We start from the raw sequence: 12665 nt of genomic DNA, 5'->3' as shown, positions 1-12665 counted from the left end.
TCGGTCCGGCACACAGTTTTAATCTGCCAGGAAGTTTCAAGGAATTAACAGTCTAATAAGTACATAATATGGATTGAAAGTAAATCGAAGAAAGACGAAACTAATGAGAAGCAGCGGAAATGCGAACAGCGGGAAACTTAACATCAGGATTGACGGTCGCGAAGTAGATGAAGTTAAGGAATTCTACTACCTAGGCAGGAAAACACCAATGACGGACGGAGCATGGAGGATATAAAAAGCAGATTAGCATTGGCAAAGAGGGGCTTCCTGGCCAAGGGAAATCTACTAGTATCAAACATAGGCCGTAATTTGAGGGAGAAATTTCTGAGAATGTTTAAGGGGCGTTCAAAAAGAAACGATCCGGAGGCATAGTTACAGAAACCAGTACCTGTATGTTAGAAGTATTGACCCTGGCTGTTGAGACACTTGTCCCGCTGTGAGACAAGGCGGTGAATGGCTGTCTCATAAAATTACCAGGGCTGCGATGTTAACCATTTCTGCAGGTGCAGCTAGACGTCGTAGTCCGAGGTGAATCGTTTGTCCCTCAGAGCCTATTTAAGGGGACCAAGAATGACGTAATCACAGGGAAAGGGGTCCGGACTGTATGGAGCGTAGCCGAGAACCTCCCATTTGAATTTCTGCAGGACAGCGGCGACTGTGATAGCCGTATGAATCTTTGCATTGCGAGACTGTCTGGTCGTTTTGGTTTGATCACTTGGCGAAGGGTGGTCAAGGTTTATGAGTAACGCTGGCCATTTACCGTTGTCCGGTGTTGTAGGAAGTGAATCAGAATGGGGCCATATTGGTCAAAGAAGAACTTCAGCATAACATACCCTGCACTCGTGTGGACGACGACGTCCAGCTGTACGTGCGAAACTGGTTAACATCGCAACCCCTGGAATTTTATGAGAAAGCCATTCACCGCCTTGTGTCACGGTGGGGCAAGTGTCTCAACAGCCAGGGCCAATACTTCTAAAATACAAGTGCTGATTTCTGTAATTATGCCTCCGGCTCGTTTCTTTTTGAACGCCCCTTATACGTATGAGGTACAGCATTGTACGGTAACGAAACAGGAACTGTGGGAAAACCGGAAGAGAAGAAATCGAAGCATTTGAAATGTGGTGCTACAGACGAATGTTGAAAATTAGGTGAACTGGGAAGGTAAGAAATGAGGAGTTTCTGTGCAGAATCAGAGAGGAAAGGAAGATGTGGAAAACACTGACAAGGAGAAGGGAGAGGATGATAGGAGATATGTTAAGACATCAGGGAATGACTTCCATGATACTAGAGGCAGCTGTAGAGGGCAAAAACTGTAGAGGAAGACAGAGATTAGAATATATACAGCAAATACTTGAGGACGTAGGATGCAAGTGCTACTCTGAGAAGAAGAGGTTAGCACAGGAAAGGAATTCGTGGCGGGCCGCATCAAACCAGTCAGAAGACTGATGACTCAAAAGCTACTGTACATGCAATAACATCAGCAGCCCTCACGCGTCTTCCTGTTTCGGTAAACATAGCTCGTGATGTGTGACCCTCTCTATCCCTCCAAAGCTGTCCCAACGCAATATGCGTCTTCATATGCAGCCGGCCGCGGTGGTCTAGCGGTTCTGGCGCTGCAGTCCGGAACCGCGGGACTGCTACGGTCGCAGGTTCGAATCCTGCCTCGGGCATGGGTGTGTGTGATGTCCTTAGGTTAGTTAGGTTTAAGTAGTTCTAAGTTCTAGGGGACTTATGACCTAAGATGTTGAGTCCCATAGTGCTCAGAGCCTCTTCATATGCAGTGTCGTGGCCATGCATGTTCATGACGAAGGGCACGGGCAGGAGTGCTGTTGAAGTAGCTATACATTATACAACACGTACGTTATGCAAAAAATAGTGTGTAAGTATGGATTAAACACAATGAAGATCGTATAAGCATTGTATTCATTATTTTTAATCACATTATGCAGCATTTATCAACCAAAAAAATCATTTTCACAAGCATGATAAAGATCAGGAGTCAAAAAGTAAATAGCTTTTTCAAAAAGTACTTGTTTTTCCCTAATTCGCGTAATATTCTTCAAATCAAGCAGTACCTTGTACTACACACTTTGCAAAGCAACCTATGTTCTTCCTCAGGTTTGAGCTATCTCCATTTTAAATTCCATCGAAATCGGTTTAGCGAGTTAGGTGCGAAAACGTAACATTCTTTTGCATTTATTATATTAGTATGGATTGAACTTTCAGTTACGATATGGTTTTCTCCGTGATCCGATTTTAATGAATAGTGCCCCAAGCTAAGACTCCGTGAAAGAGATTATCGTGTTCAGACAGACAATTTCAAATAAAACTTTCAATCCCAATATCTTTTTTCCCGTGATACAACTTTGATGAAATGAAGCCTATACGATACCCCAAGTTACGCTCAACTTACCTGTGAAAACGCCATGAAAATTAATCTAGTGGTGTTAGAGATTGGTGTGTACAGACAGACAGACGTAATGGGTTTATAGTTTTATTATTAGTATAGACGTGATGTACTGATAGTTTGAAATTAGTAAGAAAGAAAACATTGAAGATGATTGGAAGGTTGACGGAGGTATTGCTAATAATATAATATACTGTAGCACTGAATTAAATAGTATGCTAGCGTAGCAGTAAATATGGAAATCACTCACAAGATCCTACATGCAAGTTATATTCGTCATGAACTTATACTACAGTTAATAAATTTACTAATTTACGGCAAGGACGGAAGAAAGCGTTCGTAAGGAAACTTCGTACTTTAGTCCCAAGCTTCGATTAGCAATAAAAATATTTTATGATAATGGACTTAAAACAAAGTCAATAAAAGAAGCAAGTTATCTGCACTGTATTTAATTTTTGAATTACAGAACGTGAACGAAAAGGGTTATCCAGAAACTGCACTATACTTACATACATTGGATAGGTGGATTGCTGCTGTAGATGTCGTGGTTCAGTGGTAGATAAAACAATTTTCATTTTCTGTTCATTCCTTCTGTTGAAGTGTTGTGTAAAGTATTTCGTAGAAGTCACCTTCTTCTCCTGGATTCCCATGTATAACCTCATTACAGGTACTTTTCTACAAGTTTTTTCTCATCATCATAAATGAAGGTAATCACAAATGAACACAACTGTACTTGAAGCACACCCAACGACTACGACGAAAATATCAGCCACAGACTACCATTACTCTCGTTCCTATTACAATAATGTTTCTGCCTAACGAGCGCAGTTCTTTCAAATATTTTGAGTACTGCGTTTCTTTTTATTACACCTTCAGCTGTTACTGTGTTGCCTAAGTTTTGAAAGAATTGTTCACAAAAACAGTAACATCCGCAAATACTGAATTGCTCATTCAGAAGACTGACTATATTTATGCAGATAGTTCCCTATGCTACCAACGGATGGCGTTACTGGTTACATTAACAGAATATTGGCGCATACTTTGAAACATCTCTAACTGGACTATAAATCAAAATTAATAAATACAAAATTGGAAATTATGTTATGGCTTATGTTTTGAAAGTGAGTATCTTTAAATGAAAGTTACTGTCTTGACTTTTCTGTCATTACTGGCTCACCGAACAAATTATGACTTCGAGTTCCTGGCTTGTATGACGTCCCCTGCTAATGCGGTAGCATTTACATAAGACAAACTATTCGCGCTGTTGCCGGGCGTTATGCTGAGCACTCGCGAGATATTAAACAAACGGAGCTTGAGAAGTCAACCGTGACTGAACATTGGCTAGAAAACGGACATGAAATGTAATTTGGAAAAAGGTCAGAGTTTTGGTTCATGCGTCATCCTACTGGGATTATGTTATTAAGAAGGCGGCCGAAATCGGTACGCATGCAACAGCATTCGCCACAAACACGAGTAAGTTCCAAACGCCGCGCATAAAAATAGGATTTTTCCGGTGCTCAAACATCGGGTTCTATTGGTAATATAAAGCTGGCTCAAGTGTTTTGGGTAGCTCTTTGGTCAGGGACCATTGTATGCCCAGCAGAAGCATCGTCTTACTGTCACGATCTTGTAGTACAGTACAAAAGTGTGAAATTCCGCCAGCTTAAGCAAATAGAACAAATCGGTTCGTTCTTTTTGCGTTAGATGTGATCTGCAGTGCCCCTACCGTTATAAATTATTTAGTTCATGGACGGCTCCTGCGATAACTTGAAGAGAGAGTTGTTTACCATTTCTTCGCCATCAGCAACGGATATCTAAATTCCTAGCCGCAGCAAATTGTTCAAATTTTAAAGGTATATACTTTAGGAATGTATCAAGTAGTTCCATCTTACAATTTTTTCAGAAATCTTTATCCGCTGTCGAGAAATACCCCAAGAACATGGTTTTTGGGTGCCAAAACCGAGCCGCCGATTCCAAGACGGCTGTGCAGCAAACGGCTGAAATTTTTACGTCTTATTCCTAAGATACAGATCTTGAAAAAACTTAAAATTTTCTTTGTATCTTTATCCGTTTCTGACATATAGAGGCTCAAAGTTACCCTACTTGCACCCGTAAAATACGTACATAAAATCCGGTGCAAAGCGAAATCTAAATAAGAAATAACCGCAGAAAATTGCTCAAATTTCAATGGCATATTCTGTAGGCACTTATTAAAAAGTGCCATTTTCCCGTTTCTAAAAATCTTTATCCGTTATAGAGAAACTGCCCAAAAACTTGCTTTTTGCGTACCAAGACCGAGCCGCGAATTCCAGATGGCTATGCGGAGGAAATGGATGTATTTTTTAAGATATATTCCTAAGCTCCCGATCTGGAGAGGCGTGAAATTCTTGATATCTTTATCCGTTTCCGAGATACGGAGGTTCAAAGTTAACCTGTTCGCACATGTAAAATACTAACGTAAAATCCGGTTTGGGGCAAAAACGTAATATATAAAGTGATGTAACACGGACAAATATGCTGTAAACTGTCTTCGTTTTCATCAGAAGGGTTCTGGGAACTCCATGTTGCAATACCGAAGCACATGCAAAGTTTCTGTGCAATAAAATCCGATCTGAGGTGTAAAATTAATTTTGCATTATTTCAATTTCACGTAAGGAAAGTATCAAAATTTTACTGATCCATAAGGTACTTTTCATGTGAGTAACATGCCCTGCTGTAGCAGGGAAAAGAAGAAACCCAGCGGAAAGTGCACTTATCGGAGCAAAAGACTGTGACTGAAAAGTGGGGTACCAGCTACCTCATTCTACATCCTCAGCTCCTTTAAAAATTTTCCAAAATCTTCTGGAATGCGGACGTATTCGTGCTTTTTCATGCTGAGAAAGAAGGCGACAGTGGCAGTGGGAAAGAGAGAGAAAAGTGGGAAGGGGAGGAGACAGTGGTTGTGACATAGAAAGAGCAAAGGAGACAGTAGGAGTGTGAGAGAAAGAGAGGGACGCAGTGGAAGTGGATGATATTTGACAAGAAGTGCGTGGGAGCCAGTGATAACGAGAGACAAGGGTCTATAACAAAGACGACGATGAATAGAGAGATAGTTATAGTGAGACGAGACAGCAGCAGTGGGAAGGACGAATGTGACAGTAGCATTAAGAGGAAGCAAGAGGAAGACAGTTAGAGTGAGAGGGGATAGTAGTAGTTGGGTAGAATTTGAGGCTGTGTGGCTGTGAGACAGGGGACAGTGACAGAGAGAAACGAGAAGATAATGAGAAATAGTTGGCCTGGGTGAGAATGGACGTGTTGGAGAGGATGGGTATGAGCGACATAGAGCAATGGATTAGTATGCGTGAGTGCATTACAATTACAGGAGCTTGTAGGAGTGAAAGGTAAATTGCATGACAGCGAGAATATGTTCGCATGACAAAACTTTTAGAAAGATTTTTTAGGCAGTGAGGAAGGTAGACTGAGGCAGGTGGTATCACATTTTTCAGCCAGAGTCTTTTAAAAAGAAGTGTATTCGCCATTTTTCTGCTGGTTAGGATAAACACTGACAATTGTAACAAAGACTAGAGGTACACACTTAGCAGGGCATGAGGGCAGGCTTTCGATATGGTGTGAGCGACTTACACCGATGCGACTTACACCGATGCATGTGGGTGTGAGCGAGTTACAATTAGGGAGAGCTTATGGGGATGAGAAGTGAGCTGCATGTTAAAAAGAGAGCGAATATGTTCGCATACCAAAATTTTTGGGAAACTTTTTAAAGGTGCTGAGGAAGGTAGAATGAGGCAGCTCGTATTCCACTTTTGAGTCATAGTTTTTCAAAGAGGAACATATTCGCCATATACAGCGACAATTTCAACAGAGACGAGGGGCAGACACTTAATAGGACGTGGGGCCGGGCTGAACATATAGAGCGAAAGCAAAGACGGATTGTTGACTTTTTTAGGGAAGCGGGAGCTACAGTTTCAAACGTGCGGACGGTGCCTTGTGCCACGTGACGTCACTCGGTCCTGGGCTGGGCCAATGAGGTACACAGACCCTGTGGCGCGCGTCACAGCAATATGACACTACAGGTCTTACGAGTTCCAACTACCGTCTCCGGTGGGCAGCGTATTGCTATATCAGACAAGTTTAATAATTCTTAACTGTGCCTTTAAATGCGTACAAGCTCTTGATAACGCATGACAAAGTTAAGGCCATTAGTGGGTGCCTGTTCGTTGGCATACTGATTTCCTATCGGCTCCCGGACGGAGCCGAGCGTTTGGGATTTATATCGGGCAAGGCAACTAGTGTGACGTCACAAATTCGTTGTACTTCCCCACTTGCTTCACGGTTTCCGCTGCGCGGCGCCGCTTACCGCTGAGCTCGGCTATCCTTACTGGACAATCCACTGGTGTGTCTGTTAGTGTGAACCACATGTCGCCACACTAGCGACTACCAAATTGCGGGTGTTAACGCAATACTCTACGGCACTTCATGCTATTACTTCTTTCTTTCGCTAAAGATTAATAATTCTCTGATTATAGACTGGGTCGCGGCACAACAGTTCAAAAGTACACGTTGCATCGACACAGGTACTCAAGAGTTCTGGTACAAGCAACACGAAACGCACTCTTAGTAATTTAACCGTTGTGCTATTGATAGCTCGCGCCACGTCACCTGGGACACGATCTTTGGCGTGAAGGGATGTGGTACGTTAGCGGCGAGGGCCGCTGAGGCCGTGATTCAGGGAGAGGTGGTGTGTGAAGCAGCACGGAAAGCGCAGGTCTGCCGGGCAACAGGCTGGCTGTTTGTTCTACCGCCCTACCGCCCGTGTGACTTCAAAGCTGGTCTCGCTGGGGATCTTCCCGACGCGAACGACCTGCACTGGAAGCGGGAGTGGACGCATTAATCCTTTGACCGACCAAGTTTGGAGGCGAGCGGTGGGTCGTCGCCACCACACATCTTCTGGCGGCTCCAAGTTTTTCCACTGTTCGTCAGCGCACAGTGGCTTTAGATGCTCCGTTAGGTACTTTTATAGTTCGTTGCGTCGGTAGCGAGATTACACGGCATTGGTAAAGATTGTTCTTGCTCTCGTCTGTGACCGTGATAATTGTAACTGGTTCGCTTCCTGCGCGTGTTTGCGCCCTGCTGCTTCTATGTCGGATTCGGTTCAGCCTCCTGTTGCTGTTGTTCCCTGTTCCTGTGTCTGGCGAGGCGATCTGAGCAGCTTGTCACTCGTATCAAAACATAATAGCTTTCATTTGTTAACTGTCGTAGAATTGTGATTTGATGGTGTGTTTTAAGTTATTGAGGCTTGATAATTGCTTTAATGTTTAATGTTTCATTATTTAGGAATTTCAAAGTATGTTTTGCTGGTACATTGTGCACTAAATCGTCAGGTCGCTTCAAATCTTGTTTCCTGTACTTTGGTGGGTTATACTTCCAAGCCAAGCTTGTGTTTACATAGGTGAGGTTCATCAGCCAACCGTTCGCGTCCTCCACCTACGTTTTAGATCCTGCGCGACAGTTTTTTACTGTTTCCGCCTCGTGGTGTGATTTGAAGCTGAATGTCGGTCGGCCGCTGATCGTCTTCACTATTAGGATGGGGGTGGTCGCCTTGGCAGTTACGTTATTATTTTTAACCACTTTTCACAACTGTTTTGTCCGCGATGCCAGCCTGTAATGTGATAGCTTATGTTCGTTACTCGTTTTACTCAAAAATTACTTCTGTGTTCATCTGGCTATCATTGTATGTTTGTGCCTTCGGGCGAGTTACAGCTGGTTGCTTAGGAAAGGCGTGTGGTGAGCAACTTATCGGGAATATCCTACGTAATTTCGGGTTCTTTCGTCCGGACCACATTGCCCGATGCATGGTGGTTTCATATGAAGGAACTTTAATTGTTTTTTGTTGCCTTTGAATGAACTCATCTTTTGGTAAACCTGAATCGTCATTAGTCAAACACGTTTTATAGATATTTGTGGCCTACCTGTTTTAAAGACCGTTTTCTTAGAGCCTTTCAAGAGAACGTTATGTAACTACAATTGCTGAAACATCATCTTGCTTCTCTTAATGAAAATGGCTGTAAATACACTCCTGGAAATGGAAAAAAGAACACATTGACACCGGTGTGTCAGACCCACCATACTTGCTCCGGACACTGCGAGAGGGCTGTACAAGCAATGATCACACGCACGGCACAGCGGACACACCAGGAACCGCGGTGTTGGCCGTCGAATGGCGCTAGCTGCGCAGCATTTGTGCACCGCCGCCGTCAGTGTCAGCCAGTTTGCCGTGGCATACGGAGCTCCATCGCAGTCTTTAACACTGGTAGCATGCCGCGACAGCATGGACGTGAACCGTATGTGCAGTTGACGGACTTTGAGCGAGGGCGTATAGTGGGCATGCGGGAGGCCGGGTGGACGTACCGCCGAATTGCTCAACACGTGGGGCGTGAGGTCTCCACAGTACATCGATGTTGTCGCCAGTGGTCGGCGGAAGGTGCACGTGCCCGTCGACCTGGGACCGGACCGCAGCAACGCACGGATGCACGCCAAGACCGTAGGATCCTACGCAGTGCCGTAGGGGACCGCACCGCCACTTCCCAGCAAAGTAGGGACACTGTTGCTCCTGGGGTATCGGCGAGGACCATTCGCAACCGTCTCCATGAAGCTGGGCTACGGTCCCGCACACCGTTAGGCCGTCTTCCGCTCACGCCCCAACATCGTGCAGCCCGCCTCCAGTGGTGTCGCGACAGGCGTGAATGGAGGGACGAATGGAGACGTGTCGTCTTCAGCGATGAGAGTCGCTTCTGCCTTGGTGCCAATGATGGTCGTATGCGTGTTTGGCGCCGTGCAGGTGAGCGCCACAATCAGGACTGCATACGACCGAGGCACACAGGGCCAACACCCGACATCATGGTGTGGGGAGCGATCTCCTACACTGGCCGTACACCACTGGTGATCGTCGAGGGGACACTGAATAGTGCACGGTACATCCAAACCGTCATCGAACCCATCGTTCTACCATTCCTAGACCGGCAAGGGAACTTGCTGTTCCAACAGGACAATGCACGTCCGCATGTATCCCGTGCCACCCAACGTGCTCTAGAAGGTGTAAGTCAACTACCCTGGCCAGCAAGATCTCCGGATCTGTCCCCCATTGAGCATGTTTGGGACTGGATGAAGCGTCGTCTCACGCGGTCTGCACGTTCAGCACGAACGCTGGTCCAACTGAGGCCCCAGGTGGAAATGGCATGGCAAGCCGTTCCACAGGACTACATCCAGCATCTCTACGATCGTCACCATGGGAGAATAGCAGCCTGCATTGCTGCGAACGGTGGATATACACTGTACTAGTGCCGACATTGTGCATGCTCTGTTGCCTGTGTCTATGTGCCTGTGGTTCTGTCAGTGTGATCATGTGATGTATCTGACCCCAGGAATGTGTCAATAAAGTTTCCCCTTCCTGGGACAATGAATTCACGGTGTTCTTATTTCAATTTCCAGGAGTGTATTTCAACAATAGTGACCAGTGGCACACAAAAATTGTATATTTTGAAAAGAGAATAACATTTTTTGTAAATTCAAATTCTGATACTTCTTGTTCCCACGAATGACTTTTTGGAGAGTTAAGAGCAAGTATTTCAATTAAAACTGTAACATTTTGTCATTAATTTCACTGAAATATTTAACATTGTTGATCCATTATCAGTAATTGCTCTTAAATGGTTTTGTGAAATTATATAGTTTTGTCTTAATACATCAGCGTCCTATTGACATAATTTGTTAAGTTATATCGGCTGAGGAGTGTTAATTAGTCTTGATACGAATGATGTTCAATCCTTATTTTACCCGATCCTTTCCCTCCCAGGCAACCTTGCGCCAGTAATGCGGACAAGTTATTATATGTAGTCTTAGGATCTGAGTTTTCGAAGTAAACTGATGAGTCGCAACATTACTGCTCTTCGCGAGACTGAGTGATGCCTGGTGGCGCGTAACGCGCTGAGGAAAGTATATAAGCGGAAAGGAGACGAATGGGAAATCCACTGTACATACAAGACTCTTACAAAGGGCAGATTGCTAAGGACCGGCGCCTGTGAACGAGCATCTCGGAAACGCCGAAGGTAATTGGCTGTTCGTACGCTACTGCCGCAGGCATCTATACAAACTGGTTGAAGGATGATGAAACGAGGAGTAGCCGACACTATAGAAAGTGAATGTCAGAGGCTTCCCCGCTCTGTGAAGCAGAGTAAGCGGCACCTGTGCCAGACCTAATGACAAATTCAGCGCACATTGTAGAGAAGGGGATTCGCAGCAGACACTTCTACGTGTTCGCATGGTGACCCAACCCAATGGCCAGTGACAGTTACAGTTGCAGAGATACAGGATCGTCGATAACGGACAGTAGGTCTATAGAAATGTATCACCTAATCGCATGATTCGCGCTTCCTGTTACAAAAGGTCGATGGTCGTGTCCGGATACGCCGTCGTCCAGACGAACGGCTGCGAGAAACATGCGCTGCACTACAGATGCAGGCCACTGGGGGCAGATATGCTGTGCGTTGGCTCCCAAAGGATCTGTGACTGTAATCGAAGGACCACGACGGCTGCGAACTACCTCGAGATTACTGCAGGATACTACTGTGAACCAGTTGCAAGATATCTAGACGGTGTCGGGCGCCAGCTTTGTACCCATAAATCAACGGCTCCTAATTTACGAAAATTGCTTGATCTGTGCGTAGACATATGGAACCACACATTACTGGAAACCTACTGGGACTGGGAACGCATGCCACACAGAATTACTGTTGGACTGCTTTCCAAAATTGGAACAACTCGCTGTTACGCAAATGGTCATAATGTTTTTGTCCATCTATATAGTTCCAGGCTGGAATTCGAGAAAAAAAGATCAGTTTTCTTATGTTGTTACCAAGCCTACGCCGTCATGGGGGGGGGGGGGGAGGGGAGAGGGAGCAGGGAGCAGAAAGTGACAAATCAAAATATCCCCATAGTAAACTCTTTGTAGCATTTGTTCGAAATTAATGTTTTAATAAAATCGATAATATCATAAAGTAATATACTCTTTTCTTGCAGGTCGTTGTGGCCGTGCGGTTCTAGGCGCTTCAGTCTGGAACCGCATGACCGCTACGGTCGCAGGTTCGAATCCTGCCTCGGGCCTGGATGTGTGTGATGTCCTTAGGTTAGTTAGGTTTAAGTAGTTCTAAGTTCTAGGGGACTGATGACCACAGATGTTAAGTCCCATGGTGCTCAGAGCCATTTGAACCAACTCTTTTCTTCGCACTGAGTGTCCTTGTTTTGAACAGGAACAAACTGCCAACATAAAAATACCTACTTTTCGTCATACGGCCTTTCTATGTTTAGCATACTTTTACGGACACACTTACGATGTTCGTCCCACATGCAGCTACAACTGTCCGTAAAGTAGTCCAGATTTGAGTCCATCAAACGTACCTTTAGAAGAATATTGTATACCAGATCTCGATATGATTCGATCATTACGTTCACCATTGCTTGGTAGCTCATATTCTGTTGAGGAATCTTTATGTTACCATAGCCATGCTATTGTTTTGCGATGGAATTTACTTCATATTTTTCCAAGCTTTTTGATTTTCGCGCCTACAAATACACCTTGCTTTGCGGCTGAAACACGGGGGAATATGTAAGGTAGGTACACACATTGTCTGCCTTTACTAATTGTTTCATTAGACCGAGCTTACTGTGAAGTGCTGTAGTTAGTAATCTTTTTCTGGTACCAGAGCTTAACGCTCAATATTTATTTCTCCATACTTCACCTCCACAAAAGTTATTTCTTCTTCACGAAGCGAAATTGTTCATAATTATCTCTCTCGCGAACTAAACTTACAGCCTTCTTGTACTCCCAATAGCATCAAATACTTCGATATTTTTACATGTTTTCCATCTGTTTCCCTTGTATTCCAATGGATTTAGCGTAATTCTTAAGGCTAGGTAACATTCTTTAGTCAAATTGGCATACGCAACGGACAGACGGCATTTCATTTCCATTATGAAAAAATACAATCGATATCCTTTTTTTGATTCATCTTTTAAAATTCTACTCCCCTGGGTCCAAAAAAACTGTTTGATAAACATATTTTGTCTCCAGTTTTGAATTAACTGTGGTAAATCAGTTACCCTCGCCCACTTCCATACCTTGAACAGGGCTCTTGTGAAACGGTGTTGTTATAAGTTATCATTCGTAAAATACGCTACTGGCCATAAAAATTGCTACAACACGAAG

At 44.3% G+C, this 12665-nt stretch overlaps 1 protein-coding gene across 1 annotated transcript in view; it reads left to right on the top strand.

The window, feature by feature from the left end:
- Nucleotides 1–12665, top strand: part of LOC126412350 (probable cytochrome P450 301a1, mitochondrial) — a 260468-nt gene that overhangs the window by 68655 nt on the left and 179148 nt on the right. The gene's annotated exons all lie outside the window — the stretch shown is intronic.

The sequence above is a fragment of the Schistocerca serialis genome, chromosome 7 (assembly GCF_023864345.2).
Source record: "Schistocerca serialis cubense isolate TAMUIC-IGC-003099 chromosome 7, iqSchSeri2.2, whole genome shotgun sequence".
In the NCBI taxonomy this organism is placed as follows: Eukaryota; Metazoa; Arthropoda; class Insecta; order Orthoptera; family Acrididae; genus Schistocerca; species Schistocerca serialis.
Note: the sequence above shows the minus strand (reverse complement) of the source record. Positions and strands in the feature narration are given on the sequence as shown.